General features: G+C 39.2%; 1 non-coding gene across 1 annotated transcript; it reads right to left on the bottom strand.

The window, feature by feature from the left end:
- Nucleotides 1-7,771: 7,771 nt before the first annotated feature.
- LOC115029273 (U7 small nuclear RNA) lies at nt 7,772-7,836 on the bottom strand. The gene has a single exon (XR_003834851.1). It is a non-coding gene; the product is annotated as a U7 small nuclear RNA (small nuclear RNA).
- Between the last annotated feature and the right edge of the window lie 270 nt (nt 7,837-8,106).

Below are 8,106 nucleotides of genomic sequence, written 5' to 3'. Positions count from 1 at the left end.
ACACAATGGAGTACTATTCAGCTATTAAAATAAATGAATTTATGAAATTCCTAGGCAAATGGATGGACCTGGAGGGCATCATCCTGAGTGAGGTAACCCAATCACAAAGAAACTCGCACAATATGTACACACTGATAAGTGGATATTAGCCCAGAAACTTAGGATACCCAACATATAAGATACAATTTGCTAAACGCATGAAATTCAAGAAGAACGAAGACCAAAGTGTGGACACTTTGCCCCTTCTTAGAAATGGGAACAAAACACCCATGGAAGGAGTTACAGAGACAAAATTTGGAAATGTGACAAAAGGATGGACCATCTAGTGATTGCCATATGCAGGGATCCATCCCATAATCAGCTTCCAAACGCTGACACCATTGCATACACTAGCAAGATTTTGCTGAAAGGACCCAGATATAGCTGTCTCTTGTGAGACTATACAGGGGCCTAGCAAACACAGAAGAGAATGATCACCTGATCACAGAAGAGCCAGCTATTGGATGGATCACACGGCCCCCAATGGAGGAGCTAGAGAAATTACCCAAGGAGCTAAAGGGAACTGCAACCCTATAGGTGGAACAACATTATGAACTAACCAGTACCCCGGAGCTCTTGTCTCTAGCTACATATGTATCAAAAGATGGCCTAATCGGCCATCACTGCAAAGAAAGGCCCATTGGACATGCAAACTTTATATACCCCAGGACAGGGGAACACCAGGGCCAAAAAGTGGGAATGGATGGGTAGGGAAGTCGGGGGGAGGGTATGGGGGACTTTTGGATAGCATTGGAAATGTAATTGAGGAAAATAGGTAATAAAAAAAAAAGAAGTTTCTTGTTGTGTCATGACTGTGTGTGCAGACAACATGGTGTCTTGCTGAGGCAGTTTCACATTGCGTTTTGGTGAGACATGACACATCGGAGCAAATGTGATGTTTGGAGAGAGTATAAATTGGACTTACAGACAGTGATAGGTCACCTGCTTAGCTAGTCTTGCAATACTTCCTTGATCTTGAGTCTTCGATGATCTTCACTTCATTTGAGAGATGCACAGCAGACAACCTCTTCTCGCAATGCAGGTATTTCTTGTTGCTCCCACTGATTCCTGCTGATTTGACTGAGGTCTGTCTGTTTCTGCTGGATGGTGCCACCACTACTAATTCATGTTTGGTATCCTAACACTACTGAACTGGACTGCAGATATCCTTACAGTAGAGATTGGAATCACCCCAAAGTACTACTTCTAAATAGATCCATATCCCCTTGTCCTATTTACCATCTTTTCTGCCCTACCTTTGGATGATGGGATAGAAGAGGCATCCTCTCCTCCCTCTAACCCCTTCCATATCTGCCCCATGTAACCACAGATAAGTGTAATCCTTCTCATCATATATTTGAGAATCCTTATTAAAAGTAGGTTTGGAAAAATCTAAACCTACAAAGGATGTCTGCATCATGGGTAGTTGTTCTTCCAAGACCCTTACCAATCCTATGTTTCAGGCATTTTTGTTCCTAGGTTCCAAACAAAATATGCCTTTTTGTCACTTACGTCCTTATACTGCTTGAGACCCAAGCTTTCCCTATTCTTTACATCTGCACTCACATATGATCCATAGCAACCAATCATATCAAACCAACAAAGGCCCACCATCATTTTCTTTTTAGAAGACACACATTCTACTATTCGTTTTGTTTTTAAATAATAGCTAGGACAACAGGGTATGTACAACTTAAAATCAGTTTAGGTTCTTGGTGCTATATATAAATCACATTCACCCTCATCCTCCAGACATGGAAAGCAGATTTCTGAGTCTGAGAGATAGCCCTAGGTTGGTTACACAGTCGTTTTGTACCTGAATCAAGTCAAATGTCTCTAGAGGAACTTCTGCAACCCAACTTACATTGATGTGTCAATATAGGTTCATCAGTTGTAACAAATGTGTCATCCTGCTGGTATAGGCTGATAATGGGGGAGGATCTTTATGTAAGGAGTTCAGACAGAATGTGGGAAATAGCTGTAACATTTATTGTTTTGCTTTCTTTTATTCTAAAATTTGACAAAAAAAATAGTCTATTGAGGGTAAAGCAAGTCATCCTCCAGAGCACTGGGTAGCTCTGGGTACTGTGGCCATGTGTGCTTAGTATCTGTGGCCATGTGTGCTTGGTATCTGTTTTCTATATTTTCTCATTCATTCATTCATTCATTCATTCTTTCTTTCTTTCTTTCTTTTTTTCTTTCTTTTCTTCTTCTTCTTTTTCTTTTTCTTCCTTTCCTTTCCTTTCCTTTTCTTTTCTTTCCCTTTCTTTTCTCTTTTCTTTTCTTTTCTTTTCCTTTCTTTTCTTTTCTTTTCTTTTCTTCTTTTCCTCTTTGTTTGTTGAGACAATTGCAGATGATATGATAGTATATATAAGTGACCCTAAAAATTCCACCAGAGAACTCCTAAGCCTGATAAACAGCTTCGGTGAAGTAGCTGGATATACAATTAACTCAAACAAATCAATGGCCTTTCTCTACACAAAGAATAAACAGGCTGAGAAAGAAATTAGGGAAACAACACCCTTCTCAATAGTCACAAATAATATAAAATATCTTGGCGTGACTCTAACTAAGGAAGTGAAAGATCTGTATAATAAAAACTTCAAGTCTCTGAAGAAAGAAATTATAGAAGATCTCAGAAGATGGAAAGATCTCCCATGCTCATGGATTGACAGGATCGACATTGTAAAAATGGCTATCTTGCCAAAAGCAATCTACAGATTCAATGCAATCCCCATCAAAATTCCAAATCAATTCTTCAACGAATTAGAAAGTGCAATCTGCAAATTCATCTGAAATAACAAAAAACCTAGGATAGCAAAAGCTCTTCTCAAGGATAAAAGAACCTCTGGTGGAATCACCATGCCAGACCTAAAGCTCTACTACAGAGCAATTGTGATAAAAACTGCATGGTACTGGTATAGTGACAGACAAATAGACCAATGGAATAGAATTGAAGACCCAGAAATGAACCCACACACCTACGGTTACTTGATCTTCGACAAGGGAGCTAAAAACATCCAGTGGAAGAAAGACAGCATTTTCAACAAATGGTGCTGGCACAACTGGTTGTTAACATGTAGAAGAATGCGAATCGATCCATTCCTATCTCCTTGTACTAAGGTCAAGTCTAAGTGGATCAAGGAACTTCACATAAAACCAGAGACACTGAAACTTATAGAGGAGAAAGTGGGGAAACGCCTTGAAGATATGGGCACAGGGGAAAAATTCCTGAATAGAACAGTAATGGCTTGTGCTGTAAGATCGAGAATTGACAAGTGGGACCTCATGAAACTACAAAGCTTCTGCAAGGCTAAAGACACCATCAATAAGACAAAAAAACCACCAACAGATTGGGAAAGGATCTTCACCTATCCTAAATCAGATAAGGGACTAATATCCAATATATATAAAGAACTCAAGAAGGTGGACTCCAGAAAGTCAAATAACCCCATTAAAAAATGGGACTCAGAACTGAACAAAGAATTCTCACCTGAGGAATACCGAATGGCAGAGAAGCACCTGAAAAACTGTTCAACATCCTTAATCATCAGGGAAATGCAAATCAAAACAACCCTGAGATTCCACCTCACACCAGTCAGAATGGCTAAGATCAAAAATTCAGGTGACAGCAGATGCTGGGGAGGATGTGGAGAAAGAGGAACACTCCTCCATTGTTGGTGGGATTGCAAGCTTGTACAACCACTCTGGAAATCAGTCTGGCGGTTCCTCAGAAAATTGGACATAGTACTACCGGAGGATCCAGCAATACCTCTCCTGGGCATATATCCAGAAGATGTCCCAACCGGTAAAAAGGACACATGCTCCACTATGTTCATAGCAGCCCTATTTATAATAGCCAGAAGCTGGAAAGAATCCAGATGTCCCTCAACAGAGGAATGGATACAGAAATTATGGTACATTTACACAATGGAGTACTACTCAGCTATTAAAAAGAATGAATTTATAAAATTCCTAGCCAAATGGATGGACCTGGAGGGCATCATCTTGAGTGAAGTAACACAATCACAAAAGAACTCACACAATATGTATTCACTGATAAGTGGATATTAGCCCAAAACTTAGGATACCCAAGATATAAGATACAATTTGCTAAACGCATGAAATTCAAGAAGAATGAAGACCAAAGTGTGGACACTGTGCACCTTCTTAGAATTGGGAACAAAACACCCAGGGAAGGAGTTACAGAGACAAAGTTCGTAGCTGTGATGAAAGGATGGACCATTTAGAGACTGCTGTATCCTGGGATCCATCCCATAATCAGCTTCTAAACGCTGACACCATTGCATACACTAGCAAGATTTTGCTGAAAGGACCCAGATATAGCTGTCTCTTGTGAGATGATGCCGGGTCCTAGCAAACACAGGAGTGGATGTTCACAGTCAGCTATTGGATGTATCACAGGGCTCCCAATGGAGAAGCTAGAGAAAGTACCCAAGGAGCTAAAGGGATCTGCAACCCTATTGTTGGAACAACATGATGTACTAACCAGAACCCCGGAGCTCTTGTCTCTAGCTGCATATGTATGGAAAGATGACCTAGTCGGCCATCAATGGAAAGAGAGGCCCATTGGACTTGCAAACTTTATATGCCCCAATATAGGGGAATGCCAGGGCCAAAAGAATGGGAATGGGTGGGTAGGGCAGTGGGGGGCGCTATGGGGGACTTTTGGGATAGCATTGGAAATGTAATTGAGGAAAATATGTAATAAAAATATTAAAAATTAAAAAAAAGAAAGAAAAAAAAAAGACAAAGTCTTACTATGTAACCCCACATAGCCTTGAACTTGCAGAGATCTACCTGCCTCTGCTTTCCAATTGCTAGAATTAAAGACATATTACACCGAACCCTGCTGTAAATAAATGTAATAACACACATTATTTATTTATTTATTTATTTATTTTTATTTATACAGTCATTCATTCATCTATCTGTTTGTTGTTCTTTTGAGAGAATTTCTTTGTATATTCCTGGCTGTGCTGGAATTCACTCTGTAGACCAGACTGCATCTGCTTGTCTCTGCCTCCCAAGTGTTGGAATTAAAGGTGTGCTTCACTATGCCCCATGATTTGTATCTTAACTTCTAGGTCTCTGTGGAACATAGCCATTTATAAATCTGTTGTACTGCTGCCAATGTTTCATGCACACTAAAATTTTATAGATTTTATATGGCAACTGAGATAAAAATTTCCAGCCCTAAACTCCAGAATTTTTGCTGAGGGATTGAGACCTTGTTGGTCACTAATTTTTCAGCTTAAGATTTGAATTATACATAACTGTCAGTCGTGCAGAAGCCTGTGCTTGACTATACTCCACACATGACCTTGATTGTTCTTGCCAGTCTGAGTCTTTGGTACTTTGCAACCAAAATTCTCACAAGAAGTCAGAAGCAAAAAATTTTGGAAAGAAGCATCTATCCCAAACTTGCTTGTTTGATATCTGGGGTAGAGAGGCAGGGAGGAGTGAAGAGAAGAGAAACCAGTCAGGATGCAATGTATGAGAGAAGAATAATTATTCAAAAGAATCAAAACATGTAAATAATATATATTTCAGTGAATTATTATTTAAAGTGACTAAAGTGAATGCCATCACTTTCTTGAGAAAAAGTGAAAAATGAAAACAAAACAAAATATTATGAAAACAACAGGTTTTTGTTGTTGTTGTTGTTGTTGTTTTGTTTTCCCCGGACAGGGTGTCTCTGTGCAACCCTGGCTGTCCTGCAACTCACTCAGTAGACCTGGCTGGCCTCGAATTCAGAGATCCTCCTTCCTCTGCCTCTCGAGTGAGTGCTGGGATTAAAGGCATGTGCCACCACACCAGCTGAAAACAACAGTTTAAATTCTGTTATTATTACTACTGAGAAAAGCAATTTACTGAAATTTAAACTAATTAGAAAAATCCCAGAGTTACAGCAGGCTATGTTCTGAATTTTGTTATGCTGCATTTCCACACTATGCTTCTTCATTCCATCACTATTTCTTAGATATCATTTCCTGCCTGACTACCTAGCAACACTGACATAGCTCAAGCACATTTCTGTGTGTCTACAAGAAGTCTAGCATTGCATCATGAGCTCGGCATTGGCTTCACATATCCATCACACCATTTTTATGAAGAAGTCCTTTCTCATATAAGGAAGCAGAGTCTCATAAAGCCCTAAACACTGGGCCACAGAGAAAGACTGAAAAAAACAGAAGAGAATGTAAGCATGTGACAACCTTGAAACCCTGAGGCAGGCTAATTCTACATGGCATCTGGTCGCCACAGTGCAAATATTACACACTCTAATTTCTTCACACTAGCAATGATTAAAAACATAAGCAATAACTTGTTATGATACCCATTTGTCATTATATTTACTGTCTGTATATTCTTAAGGACTTCATTTTGTTCTTTAAAGTTTTAAAAATTAAAATAAAAAGTACAGAAGTGGATGCTCACAATCATCCATTGGATGGAGCACAAGGTCCCGAATGAAGGATCTAGAGAAAATACACAAGGAGCTGAAGGGGTCTGAAGCCTCATAGGAGGAACATCAATATGAACTAACCAGTACCCCCAGAGCTCCTTGGAACTTAACCACCAATCAAAGAAAACACATGTTGGAACTTGTGGTTCTAGCTGTATATGTAGCAGAGGATGATCTAGTCTGTCATCAATGGGAGGAGAGGCTCTAGGTCTTGTCAAGTTTCTATGCCCAAGTATAGGGGAATGTCATGACTGGGAATGGGAGTGGGTAGGTTGGGGAGCAGGGGGGAGGGTTAGGGGTTTTTCAGAGGGGAAACTAGGAATGAGGATAACATTTGAAGTATAAATAAAGAAAATATTTAATTAACCCTGATACACTATGAGTGGGAATATAAAGTAGGTCAGTGCTACAAATACCTATAGGGTAGTTACTCAAAGAGCTAAAATAGATGGATAAATGATGCATTGGTGGATGGATGGATGATACATACATATATACATACATACATACATACATACATACATACATACATAGAGAGATACATAGGGAGATACATAGAGAGATAAATAGATAGATGATAGATAGATAGATAGGTAGATAGATAGATAGATAGATAGATAGATAGATAGATAGATAGATAGATAGATCTACCATATGATTGAGTAATACTACTACTGAGAATATCCCCAAAGGAATTTAAAGCTTTTGTGCTTATATGTCCATCTTTAGATGAAAGAATAATAGTTATACCCACAGTAGTCTTTCACTCATCAGTAGAGAATTAAATTCTGCCTTCTGCTGAAAAACAGATGAAACAAGATCATAATATTGTGAAAATTAAGCCAAAATTAGATAAATACTGTGTTTTCTCTCATCCATGTAATAAAGTTTGTAGATTATGTGTACATATAGCATATCAAGGACAAGCCTTGGGTAAGGATAATGCCCTGAGGAAGGGTAATTTGAGAGCAGTGGAAGAAACAACTTGAAGTCAGTGATGGGTTGCAAGCTGACAGCTCTGTAGTCTGCTTGAGATGGCTCTCTAGACAACTCTCTTCTCCAGACAGTTCTCTGCTGGAGATAACTCTTTGCTCAAGATAGCTCTCTGTTTGAGACAGATCTCTGCTCAAGATAGCTCTCTGCTCAAGATAACTCTCTAGATAAATCTTGAGTTTTCCAACTAAAATATGAAAATTTGCTAGAAAAAAATTCTAAGAGATGTAATAATTCTCTAGATAATTCTTGGATTTTCTGACAAAAGTCAGAAAACCTGGTAGAAAAATTCTAAGAGAGCCATGTTAGCTCTTCAAGTAGCTCTCTCTTGCAGACTAAAACCAAATCTTTAACTATAATACATGGGTGCAGGTAGTTACATGGCAGGAAGAGAGAGAGAGAGAGAGAGAGAGAGAGAGAGAGAGAGAGAGAGAGAGAGAGAGAGAGAGAGAGAGAGAGAGAGAGAGAGAGAGAAAGTGCAGAAAGAGGGAGAGAGAAATGTGGGAACGGATGTGTCCAGCAATGAAGAGGAGAGGAAGAGAGACAAGGGAACATGATGTAGAAGAAAATATGAGCAAAGTACA

Source organism: Mus caroli, unplaced genomic scaffold, assembly GCF_978045245.1.
Source record: "Mus caroli unplaced genomic scaffold, Mus_caroli_1 scaffold_12, whole genome shotgun sequence".
In the NCBI taxonomy this organism is placed as follows: Eukaryota; Metazoa; Chordata; class Mammalia; order Rodentia; family Muridae; genus Mus; species Mus caroli.
The sequence above is the reverse complement of the archived record's forward strand: the minus strand, read 5'-3'. Positions and strand labels throughout refer to the sequence as shown.